Source organism: Pongo abelii, chromosome 11 (assembly GCF_028885655.2).
Source record: "Pongo abelii isolate AG06213 chromosome 11, NHGRI_mPonAbe1-v2.0_pri, whole genome shotgun sequence".
Classification (NCBI taxonomy): Eukaryota; Metazoa; Chordata; class Mammalia; order Primates; family Hominidae; genus Pongo; species Pongo abelii.
Window position 1 is genome coordinate 120636363 of NC_071996.2, and position 13005 is coordinate 120649367.

At 40.9% G+C, this 13005-nt stretch overlaps 2 long non-coding RNA genes across 4 annotated transcripts in view; one reads left to right on the top strand and one right to left on the bottom strand.

The window, feature by feature from the left end:
* Positions 1 to 13005, top strand: part of LOC129058122 (uncharacterized) — a 627088-nt gene that overhangs the window by 527576 nt on the left and 86507 nt on the right. The window lies entirely within an intron of this gene.
* Positions 1 to 13005, bottom strand: part of LOC129058124 (uncharacterized) — a 36177-nt gene that overhangs the window by 3148 nt on the left and 20024 nt on the right. Inside the window, exons 2-5 of one of the 3 annotated variants that reach the window (XR_010136105.1) lie at positions 5242 to 5310; positions 4682 to 4781; positions 2962 to 3145; positions 1306 to 2318 (exon numbers count right to left, since the gene is read on the bottom strand). This is a non-coding gene — a long non-coding RNA (uncharacterized LOC129058124). Of the gene's footprint in view, positions 1 to 1305; positions 2338 to 2961; positions 3146 to 4681; positions 4782 to 5241; positions 5311 to 13005 lie in introns of those variants that run through there. The other 2 variants (XR_008523010.2, XR_008523011.2) reach the window with 2 other exon arrangements.

Below are 13005 nucleotides of genomic sequence, written 5' to 3' on the forward strand. Positions count from 1 at the left end.
GCTCACTGCAGCCTGAGCTTCTGGGTTCAGGCCATCCTCCCATTTCAGCCTCCTGAGTTGCTGAGACTACAGGCATATGACACTATGCCTAGCTGATTTAAAAAAAATTTTTTTTTTTTTTTAGAGACGAGGTCTCATTTTGTTGCCCAGGCTGGTCTCAAACTCCTGCACTCAAGCCGTCCTCCTGCCTAAGCCTCCCAAAGTGCTGGGATTACAGGTGTGAGCCTCTGCACCTGGCCCTTTTCTACTTTGAAGAAACTGAGGCTTAGAGAGGTTATAAGAACCTTTCTAAAGTGATCCAATCAATGACCCAAGGAGAATTGAAACCCAGGCAGCTAGTGTCCCGCATTCAGCATCCGTGCTCTCTCTTACCCCTGGTCTGTATCATGTTTCCAAAGAAAGCAACTTCTACCCTGACAGGATCACTCTTGAGAACTCTGACCTTCCTTCCACCCCAGTTAACTTCTCCGCACAGGAGGGGGAGATTTATTTGATTGATGAGACATAGAAGAATCATCATCCACTGATCCATGTTCCTGCTTGACTGCAGTCATCAAAGTTGAAAGTCAGAATACATGAGGCCTCACTCTCCACCATGCCCCCAGCCCCAAGAGCCTCTCCGTCGACGCCTGGACAAGGAGAAGGCACAGTTTCCCTCGTGTCTGAGTAATCATCAGCTCTGCAAATGCAACTCAGCCTTGGGTCCCAACGTTTCAACTTAAGAGGAGATATAAGGTTGCCACCTACTTTGGCTTCAGATTTTAATGTGCTCTCCAGTTCAGTTTCCCAAGCAATTAAGCTGATGATCTCTAGTGAATTCTTGGGTCTAGGTATCAATTAGTTCAGAGCTTTGAAGAGCAAGGATGTGAGTATTATCAGCCTGAAACTCATCCATTCACACCCCACAGGGGGCTTCTGCCCATGCTTCTGGCTCTAAGAAACTAAATCTTGAGCCTGTTACATGACACTTTAAAGTGCTGTGAACACATGCCTAGATAAATGTCGGAGAACCCACTAAATAAAGCAATGCTCTATCAATGCGCAGGACAGCTACATTCCAGAGACTTCCTCTCTGAAGATTTTTGTAGGATCGCGCAGAGGATAACTCTCAAGTAAAGGGGAAATGCTTTCCTTAACTTATTCCTATGTACATAAGGTTCCATGTCAGCTCATTAGTGCAGTGCCACATAACTCTCCCCTCCCTTTGGGGCAGATGAGGTCCAAACATCTCTCCAGCCAGGCAGACTTCCTGGAATTATGGGCAAAATATCCAGGTCGCATATGAGACAAATTCCCTGGCGGAGGAATAAGACAAAATTTGTCTTAGGATCCTTTCTTATAAACACAGGAAGCATCACAAAAGAATAATTTCAACCCGTTTTTACTCAAGGAGATGGGTGAGTTGATGAATTAAATTAGGTTTTGACATTTTCTTAACAAGAAGCAGATCACTGCAATTAGACGAGTTTGCAGAGTAATTACTTCACATTGCTAGTTCAGACTGCTTTCACAGAGAGATGGGCGTTTCCCTTAATATGTGGCCATGACATAGGACAAAATGGGTGTATTTTGGATAGAAACACGGAAATATGAAGAGGTATAGCCTTTGTATACAGTGACTAAAGTGCCTGGTCAGCTGTTTCTACCAGCAGGGGTGCAAATAGGTCTTGACAACTTCATGTTCTGTTTCAGATTTATAATCCATTGAAAATATTTAGAGTTTTAAAACTCTAGGGCCATGATTGTGTCACAGGCTGTTATTCTGAGGCAGCACATTGGAACTCGTTTATTGTGTGTGATTTTTATTTTCTAAAGATTCCTCTTCTTTCTTCTGTTGTCTCCCTCCTTCCCTCTCTTTCATTTTCTCTTTTCTTTTTTAAACAAGGAACTTTGCTCTTTGTCAGAAGGTGATAAAGAAGGCAACAATGACCTTGAATTCTTGTTCACATCCAAATTGTATTGGGATGTAGAACTCAACTCCATCTGGGAGTAGTTCTCCGGTAATGAGAAAATTCATACCAGGCCCTATTTTCAGCCTGAGAGTCCCCTTCCGGCCCCTTGGGAACATCACAGTAGAGAGAGGCCCCCTTAGTGGCACAATCAGCCTCTCATTTCTCTGGAGGAGTTATTTTTGCATATTTCTGGCTGCCTGGCCTCTGACCTATAGCCTGATGTAATAGGGTTCAAGTTAAATAAAGTCAACAGTTGCCTGACCTATTGTTATGTTTGCCTTTGGTCCTTCTGCAAGCAGAAAACTTGCTTCTCTAGTAATTCTCAACAGGTTAAACCTCTCTTTGGATCTGCTTCTTCTCTGATTTCTGAATTGGTGAGAATAAGCTATGTTAATGGGAAAAGTAGGGAAGGATTGAGATGATAAAGAGAAATTAGGAAATATACTGCAAAAAAACCCGGCGGAATTAAAAAACTATGGATGAAGAGCCACAGATGTTCACAGAGGCTTCAGGTTCTGAATATGGATGAATAAGATGCCGCAATCTGTCAGTTTCAGACACGTCTGCACTGAGAAAGGCTAGAGAATGCTAACATCTCATCTTTGGAAAGGATCTTAGAAATAATTTAACCTGGTGGTTTCGGAACGTTTTTAGCAACTTGATCTTTTCTTTGAGTCTAACTCAGATTTCCAGTTTATAAAACAGATACAATCAACGCTGGCCTAGATAATACCCCAAAAAGGAGGCTGAGGGCCTATATCACCTCTGCCCTCCTTCCCTCACCAAACAGCCTCTGAGATGCCTCCTCGAAGCCCCTGTCTAATCAGCATGGAGCAGAGCCTGAAAACCTCTGAGAGCACAGCATGTCCCAAGACAGGAGTCACCTCCGCGGGATCCCTGACTCAGCCCCACTCATAGGAATTCACAGCAGCTTCCCAGCAGCTGAAACTGCCCTGACTTTCACCACCAGAGTGGCTTTTCACCCCCAGAGCCTCTGAAACAAACTTACCCCTCTGTCCATGTGACAACCTTCAAATATAGGACCACAGCCAGTATGTCTCCTTGTGGTCTCCACACCCCATTGTTTGCATTCGATTATTTGCTCCTTGAGGTCAGGAGTTGTGTCTGTTTTATCTTCACAGTCTCAGTGCCTAATCCAATAGCGAGTAGTAAGCGCTTAATAAATGTTTGTCCTAGAGAAAGTGGTGAGAGCTATGAGATGACACCTGGATGATTAATAATAAAGTAATTATAAAGACTCCAATTATTAAACTAGGCATTGGGTTCAACACTTTATATGCAAAATGTATTTCAATTTTTTGGAAACAATAAGCATTATTAACGCTGTTTAATAGAAGAGGAACTGAGGCTTAGTGTTAACTGACATAGCAGGGCCACACAGTTAGCAAGCAAGAGGAGGGCTCTTGCTAGCAAGCAAGTCCAAGTTTATCTCAGCTTTTAACCACAATGATAGAATCTAGTGGTTGAGGCCAGTTTTGACAGATGTTCAGTAGAAACAAGGGCTGGGGAGGGAAGGAAAGGAAGGAGACACTGTGTAAGCAAGTGGAGGAATCCAGAGTTGCTGCTTTGGAAATTGTCCTAATAGATGCACTTCTACCATCACCACCACCCTGAGCTCCATTTGTCTTCTTTCCTCCCTTTTCTCTGTCAGTTCTCATCTTGACCCAGATTTTTTTTTTCTTCCAATAGTCAATGGGTGGGTACTGTCTGAATTCCTGAGGGGTTTCTGCTACTAGAACATGACCACCCAGAGCTGTCTGCTCTCCAATGGCTTAGCACATCAGCAGCAAAGGAGGCAGGATGCAGGCTGGAGGACATGAGATCACAGATATATGATACATGTATAAGACAGCCTCTGGCACATGGCAGGTCATCAAATGATTTGGTGTTCTCCCCTCCTTTTAAAATTTCTTCTTGCCAGTTTCCCACAGTCTCTCCTAATTTCCTTCTCTAGAGGCTCTAATTTTGTCTAGGACTGATTTGGCATTCCTGACCATCTGTGGAAAATGATGCCTCCCAGAAGACACCATTCTTTAAGACCTTCCTATCGCAATCAGGACAATAAGCTGTCTCTTAAAGCCAACTCCCACCTTCACCCTGCACTTGTACCTTTCCTCATCATCACTGATGCTTCCTCCTTCTTCTTTGAGCCCAATGTTAGGATGTGAGGCTTTTGAGCCTCCTTGTTTCATTATTAATGGAGCTTGAGATTTTGTTTCTTGCTTTGGAAGCTACATTGCAAATAAAGGCAGGGGCAGGAAGTGAGATCTGATTTTCTGTCTGGTGCCAAGGCTATGGTTAGATCTTTGAGGCCAATTTCCAAGTGACTTTGGATTGGGGTCAGAATATGTGTTTGAGGTAAATAGAGAAGAGAGCTATCTCTCAAGTGGGGCAATCTCAGAGACTAGTGTCTTGGAGAGATGTTTATTGGCTAAATAATAATTCCTTACATATGTTCAGCATTTCACGGCTCACCAAATACTTCTTTGAGTATTATCCCATTTGATTCTTGAAACAATGTTCTAGGGTAGCTGGGAAAATACCATTGTTCCCATTTTATGCACACTCTGCACTCCTCAGTGAGGAGAGCAGAACTTATGGGACTTGTTCACAGTCGTTCAACCCTTTAGTGTAAGAACCAGGACTGAAACCGAAGTTTTCTGACTGACTTGTGAAGATCATATGAATAAGGCAGGTATATAACTCACCTGAGAAAATGTCTTCTGCCTTTATGTATTTAGACAGTGTTAGTCTCTGTCCTCATTTCCTTTCTGAATCCTGGGTCTGTGTCCTTTTTCATTCACCATGCTGGAAAAATAGATAAAAGGAAGTGATTTGGAGAGAAGGAAGAGAAGAACATGGTTCTTGATCTCTAGGGACTGGTTCTAAGACATGCTTCTGAGGCTGAGGTTGATGCTATTGTGAAACCCAGCATGAAGCATAACCTCATTAGGTCTAACCAGCAGAGAGTGGGAGAACAGTGTCTCTCTTCACTTCTGCTTCCCTTCCTCCCTCCTTTCCCACCCTGCTTTTGTGGTTTGTTAATTATTTGAGGCAAGGGTATTGGAAGTGTCTAGGCTCTGTCTTCTGACTCAGTCTCATCCCTCCCTGGCCCATAAAAATGTCTCAGAGGCCTTGTTGATCTGAGAATATGACACAAACCAACCATCTCGCCCTTTCTAGGCTTGTACATGGGTTTCGGAACTGTCCCCCCACAAACCCTCCCTATGATCCCACCCACCCAGCCACTATCGCTAGCCTAACTTACTGGAAATCTCTGTTCCTCTAAAGCAGACATTGGCTTTGTTCCCAGAGCCAGGCAAAATGGAAATGCTTTCTAAGAAAAACACAAACAAGAGAATTACATCCTGATCTGACCAGTTGGAAATTTCTTCACAGTATAATTTTATTTGTTCCTCATCAAGGATACTTTATCCCTCTTTCTGCAAAGACTGGCCTGGTAGGTCAAGAAAGTAACTGATACTTATTTTTTTCTCTAGTCATTAAAAAAAATCAAACCCATATAAATTGCCATCAATTCTAGTGACTTATAGTACAGTTAGAGTTCTGGTATCATAAATAAGCTGATATGATGGTCCTGAAAGAGCTATAGGGTCCCCCTTCTTGAAAGATATTTAAAGATTTGAGAAACTCTAAAGGGCCTCTGGTCTATGGCCCTCAATCCCCTAGTTCACCCATAGCTCAGATTATGTTCTTTCGTAGTGTGGTTATTGGATTCCACTCACTGCCACCATCTTTGGATAATGCCATCCAAGAGCATGACTATTCTCCAATATCTAAGTTCTCCAAAAACCTCTTTGTTTTCCCTTGCCCACTGCCGTCCAGTAAATGCTACATTATTTAGAGGTGACCTCATTTGACCTTCAAATCATCTTTAAAACTGGCTTTATCACAGTAAAAGAATTTCAGGCCACAGACTGCAACCATTGTGTTTATCTCACACAATATCGTTTTGAAGGCTTCTGTCAACGTAACTCAAGTTTGAAGCACTAAGCTGGCACTTGATATATGCTGCTAAACAGTCTAACTACAGGATATACTATCTATTATTTTAGTAGCAATCGAAGGTATATGCCAAGCCTTGTTTTAGATGCTGCAAATGCCAACGTGCCTATGAACAGTCCAGCCTTAGATTCTAAAGAAGCTCTTACTACATATTCATATTCCAGTTCATAGATCTTTCTCCTAGACTTTGATTTTCAGATTATTTAATTGTTGTATTATTACTCAATTTTGTATCCATTTTTGCTTCATCTCTTTCCTTTGTCCTAATCCTTTAGAGGGAATAGCAACAGCAATGGTGAGGAGAAAGAGCACAAGAAAGGTAGACTTGAATTCTGCTCTTAATTCATTCACTCTGTGATCACTGACTTATCTCTTTACTTCTCTTATCTCAGTGAATTTATATTTAATATTAGAATAGAAATGCAAGGGACCCTAGGAATAAAATAATTACTTGTTGAAAATAAATAGTCAAAGACGACTATTGTCCAGGTGTTAGAGATGGAAAGGTAAATCAGATTGGCCCCTGACCCTTAGGGGCCAAACAGTCTAGCAGGAAAACAATCTTGGAGCCTAGAGCTTTTTCCTTGTACCGAGCACATGCCTTAAACTTCGTGAGTGCTGGAGAACCAGATGTTAATTTGGGCATGGGATTTTGAGCTAGTTCTTTTACGATAATTGCTATTTCCAAGTGGAGCTGATTATCTTTTTACTTTCTCTTTCTAGGGGAGAAAGATATATTCTAGTATAGATCCTAGGTATTCCCATCTGGCCTATAAATTGACTTTGTGATACAGCAGAAAAGGCATAAATTAAAATATTCTCTTCTGTTACTCACAAATTCCATAGTTTTGGATAAGTCATGTCCCTTTTTGTGCCTCATTTTATCCCACTGATAATAAGTGGTTTGAATTAGATGAGTTCTGGGGTCCCTCCTACTTAAACATTCTTTGAGTTGAAGATCACGGCCACATCACTCAGCCCTGCTACTGGTGCCCAGGCTCTGGCCTTAGGAGTATGTGTCTAAGCTATTTGGTTGTCTCTTTTTCTGCCCCTTTCTCCCTTCAATCCATCCCTAATGTCTGTACACCAGATCCACTGCCTTGGGCCTACTATATATATTAGGTTGGTGCAAAAGTAATTGCGATTTTTGTCACTAAAAGTAACTGCCAAAACTACAATTAGTTCTGCATCAACGTAATACTTCTGCTTCTCAGTTTCTCAGTTCCTTTTTTCCGTCTAGTGCTTTTCTTCTTGAAATTAGAATCGTTCTCTCCCTGGATTTTACCAATCCCCATGAATTGGCAGAGGACTCTCAGCTTGAACCATATCTTGCTCCTGCGAACCTGTTTTCTTCAAGGCTTTGTAGTCTCTATTTTATAAGCAACACCTATGGACTTCTGAAAAAATGACCTGAGAATGCTATTTTTTATGTTTTACACTCAGCTCCCTATAAATTACCATGCCTTTGTATTTTGATCATTTCTATTACTGTTCAAGGTTACATAACCTCATTATATGCTACAGACTGAATGTGTTTTTGAAATAAAAGGCAGGCGAAAACTGTCATTAGAGGTAGTAAAATATAAAGCTTTTTTATTTCTTTCACAGTCTTCCTTGACTTGTCATGGTCGTGTTGTTTTTCAATTTGCTATTTCATGTTCTAAATAAAAAGAAAAATTGAAATGATAAATTACTAGCATAGATTTACCATTCATCTTGATATAGTGCAATGACACTTTTAAATGCAAAATAAGAGTATTTCACTCCTATGAGAGATTACCGAAATCACACAATTTATACTTCATAGCTTGTACATGCATATATATTTTGCTCTTATCAGAACACTGTAAACACTGCACAAAACCAATTCAAGTATTTGTACTTTTCTTCTTAATAATATGCACATTCTATCAACACTCTCTACCTTTGACTTACTGATGAGTAAGAGGACTGAAAAGAAAAGGCACTATGGTTTGCCCTATCTTTCTCTTTCCTTCTATGGTATCATTTTCAGTGCAAGTGGTTGACTAATAGAGGAAGTAACATGAGTAATAAAGGATATGACAGAGTCCCTTGCTAATTCTTGTTTCTTAGAATGTCCTTGCCCTCTTTCTGGCTTGAATGAAAAATGTGGCCTCCTGGGACTGTCAGTGGTGTGGTCCCCACATCCTTAGTTGTACACATAACATGCTTACCGTGTACTTGCTTTGAGTCCCCTCTGAGCTCCCATGCATTGTAGATTCATCAGAATCCTGTGCTCATGGGATTTTATGAACACTATATGCAAATAGGACAGCAAGAAATGGCAGTAAACGCTTTTATTGTTGCTATCTCCTCTGCTCCTGCACATGCTCCACGGTATCGTTGGACTTCACTTACGAAACACAGATACAAAGACAAAATTACTAAGAATTACCAAGAATTTTAATTTCAAGATGGCAACAGAGTATTAAACCAAAGATGAAGTCGTTCTGAGTGTGGGGTTTGCGAGATGGCACAGGTGGCACTCCCAGGAGCTCGTCTTGGCCAGGTCGCACCCTTGAGTCCATTGGAACCTGAATTTCACCCTACTCTGCTATGCTATACTGACTCCAGCTGAATTCAAGGAGTTACAGTTTGACGCTCTCCAGACTCTAGTGGCCATCCCACTTGTGGTGAGTAGCTTTAAATAAAATATGCTCACAAATTATTTAATATACTTTCCTTTAAGAAATGGAGCTTAATTCCTTTCAAGTGTGGACTATTTTTAGTGACTTACCTCTAAAAAATATTATACGGCAAAAGTGATGAAGTATGACTTACAAAAATTGATCCTGGAGGATACTGCATCTTCCATCTTCCTGTCTCTCCTAGATCACTTGCTCTGAGGGAGGACATCCGCCGTATCATGAGGACGCAAAACCATTCCATGGAGGGTGCTACATGCAGAGCAGCTGAGGCCTCCTGCTAATGGTCAGTGAGGAACCGAGGCTTCTTGCCAATGGCCATGTGAGTGAGCCATCTTGCAAACAGATCCCCTAACCCCAGTTAAGCCCTTCAGGCAACTGCAACTTTGTCAAGTCTTAACTGCAACCTCATGAGAGACCCTAGGCCATAGCCACCAGCTAAGCTGCTCTTGAATTCCTGACTCAGAAACTTTGAGATCGTGAATCTTTGTTGTATTAGGCCTCCAACCTTGGGGTAATTCGTTATGCAGCAATAGATAACTAATATACCATTATTTTCAGCGGGACTATAAGCTTGGTACAACCCAGACACCAAAGTATATCCAAGAGTTTTCTTGGCCATGTTAGGAAGTCTCAGAAGACCTCAAAATGAAAAGCAGACAAGCCTCTACTCTAGAGTGCACATTAGGCAGATATAATATTTAGCTTTTCTAGATGCTTTATTTTTTAGGCACTGTACAGTAAAACCAGGGCTTATTTCCTTGCCTTGATAAATGGTGAATGACATTGGATGCCACTGTCACCCCCATATACTCACCAAAGGGAGAGTAGTTGCTCACCTGATTGGTGGGAGTCATAGCAAATGAAATAGGTCCCTGTGCCACAATTCTGCCAGACTCAGACCTCACTTGTCATTTGGAGGAGCAATTTTGAATCACATTCTCCACTGTTCCTTGCAGGCCCCCAGCAGTAGTAACCCGCTGCTATGCACAGTGAAAATCAGCTCAATTAGACAGCCTTGTTCATGCTTTCCCCCATATCTACTTCACTCCCCTTTCTTTTCCCACTAACTTCCTGTGATCACCTCTTGAGGACCTTGGTGAGAGCAGTGGACCAAACCAAGACAGTTGTTCAGTCTGATGTTTTGGGGTGGGGCATGCTTTACAAGTTGGTGAGATTACCATCCCCTAAAAAGGGAGGAAGCAGAGATATCTCTCCCAACTCTTGCTTCTCTTATTTGGCAGTCTAACCTATCGGGCAGGCTAAATGGCCTAGACTAGTTCAGGCCCTAAGGCAAAAATGTGTTTGTTTCTTGTTGTCCATGACATTATTTTTTTCTTGTCACTTAGGAGAATGTTTTAGGCTGGCTTTTTCTTACAATACCAATGCTAAGTCTCCACCCTGAGTTTGGAAGTTAATTAGAAGGAAGAGAAGCAGAGGCGTATGAAGGAACTAGCAACATAGAGGTGCCTAAAATGGGGTCAGGGATGAACTGTAACCACACAAAGGCTGGCATTAAAAAGTACAGCCCCACATGAAAGACTGGCCCCATTGTCCTTAGCAGGTGGTCTGGGCTGCTAGTTTGGCTGTTCAGGGATAGTTTGTGCCCCTACGCAAGAGGCAAATAGTATTGTGGTTAACGATGAAATTGGATTATAAGTAAAGGAGATTTATTTTGGAAACAGCTGGAATTGACAGGGCAGTTTATTGGGGCTGGCTTTAGCAGCTTTGGGGCCCAGCAATTTTGAAGTAGCTATTTTATCTGTTGATTTTAGCAGTATTGACAGCGACCATTGGGTTTATCAAGAATGGAGTCATCTAGGGAAGAGGCACTTGAGAAAGCAGGTATCTGATATTGATGAGCATGGAGGTCAAAGGGGTGTTTTTTGTCTACCTGAGAGTACTGAGGAAGCTTCCCTTCTCCGGAATCTTCTGGTTGTGTGCAGAGAGGGTGTCACTGTTAACCGAGCCAGTAAAGGCTCATCCCCAGACAGGCTATTTCTCAAGCATGGCTATGGGCCTCGAGGCTTGAAGCTCCTTCAGGTCTCTATAGTGTGACATTTTTGATGGTGAGGCACTGGCCCGAGTTTTCTCCTCCATCCTGCCCTGAAGCAGGGGTGAAGAACTGTCAGGTTTTTTAGGGTGTAGGGAGGAACCTTTCATGTCATGCCCATGTAAGTCCAGAGAGGTAGAACTTTCTCCCAACATATTTAAAAGGGAAATTCTTACCCTCCATCTTTTTTGGTATGTGTGGGAGCCTGAAACTCGGACGACTGTATTTCCTGGTTGCTTAGTACTAAGGCACTGGAGATCACTGACTGCTCAGCCATGGCACAACCTCTTGTCTCTTTTGCTCCCTAGCCCCACCCCACCCTGCGATCAGGTACAGGGGTGATGTGCTTGAGCTTCATGTAGTATCTCCCAGGTCACTAAGATGGGGAACGTGACATTTCCCATGTCTTCGCCTCTAGCTGACCCTTCTATGCAGGTTAGCTATATTTAACAAGAAAGGAGTAGGAAGCCCCTACTTTGGATATGAGCCTTGGTTCTCCAATCTAACCATTTCTAGAAATGGACGCTGAGAAGTGAAATTTGAGGCTATTATATAAATACAAACATATGTAACATACTGCATGTATATTCATATACATATATAATTTTTTCTGATCAATTTGAAAGTTGCCGACAGGATGCTACTTTATTCCTAAACACTATAATGCTACAGTACATATTTATTAAAAAGAAGCACATTCTTTTACATAACCACAAGATAATTATCAAAATTGGGAAAGTAATATTGATGCATTATAGCTATATTCAAATCCTCAGGGCTTATTTGTATTTTTCCACATGTACTAATAATATTTTAATGGCAACAGAAAATTCTGCTTTGCTTTCAGTTGCTGTCCCTGTTTAGGCTGCTTTAATTTAGTACAGTCCCTCAGTCTTTTTTGTCTATCATGACATTGACAACTGTGAAGAATGCAAGTCCTGGTTATTTGATAGATGGTCACCCAAGTTGGGTTTGTTTGATGTTTCCTCTTGATTAGATTTAGGTTTTGAGATTTTGGCAAGAATATCACAGAAGTGATATGTTCTTCTCAGTGCATGATATCAGGGGGCATATGGTATCTTATTTGTCTCACTTCTGGTGATGGGAATTTTGATCACTTGATTAAGGTGGTGTCTATCCAGTTTCTTCAATAATAAAATTACTAGTTAGTTAGCTAATAATTAATGAGAATCTTGTGGAAGGGTACCTTAAGATTACATAAGTATCTTGTTACTCCTTAAACTTCCAGCTGCTAGTTTTAGCATCCATTGAAGATTTTTGCCTAAATCAATTGTTATTATAATGGTTACCAAAGAGTGACATTTTAATTGACCCCTGGAATTATTTCTATGATTATTGGTTGGCTTTCTACTGTAAGAAAGAACATTTCCTTATCACCTGTTTTCTTATTTATTCATTCATTTATCCATTTATATCATGAATTTTATTTTTTTCTGTGAATTGTATTTCTTTTTCTGTGAATTGTATTTCTTTACTTGCTTATTTATTTTGATTTGCAAATTGTCCAGGTTTGTTCAGTCTAAGCCCTTTCAAACTGGTTCCTGTGTCTGTTTGACATATCTACATCATTCTTTTAACACGTTCTCACTTTTCTGGCACAACACCATATTCTCAATTCATCTTGCATTTTTCCAGAATCAGCCATTTCTCAAAAGGGCTTGATTCCTTTTAGTGGCAAATGGCATTTTGATTGATTGCTACAGGGTGCCATTGTTTCTAGGGCCTGTCAGCAGAGATAGACAGCAGATGTATATACACACATACACTCATATATGCAAATTTATGTGTATACGTATGTAATATCCATGTCTATATCTGCAGGTATACCTCAAAGATATTGTACAATAAAGCGAATATTACTATAAAGCAAGTCACATAAATTTTTTGGTTTTCTAATGCATATAAAAATTTTTACACTATACTGTAATCTCGAGTGTGTGATAGCATTATGTCTAAAAAAAATGTATATACCTTAATTAAACCATACTTTATAGCTAAAAAATCCTGACAATCATCTGAGTCTTCAGTGAGTTGCAATCTTTTTGCTGATGGGGATTCTTGCCTCATTGTTGTTGGCCGTTTACTGATAAGGGCGATTTGTTGCAAGAATAGGGTGGCTATGGCAATTTCTTCAAATAAGGTAACAATGGAGTTTGCCACATTGACTGACTCTTCCTTTCACAAAAGATTTCTCTGTAGCACACCATGCTGTTTGATAACATTTTACCCACAAAAGAACTTCTTTCAAAATTGGAGTCACTCCTCT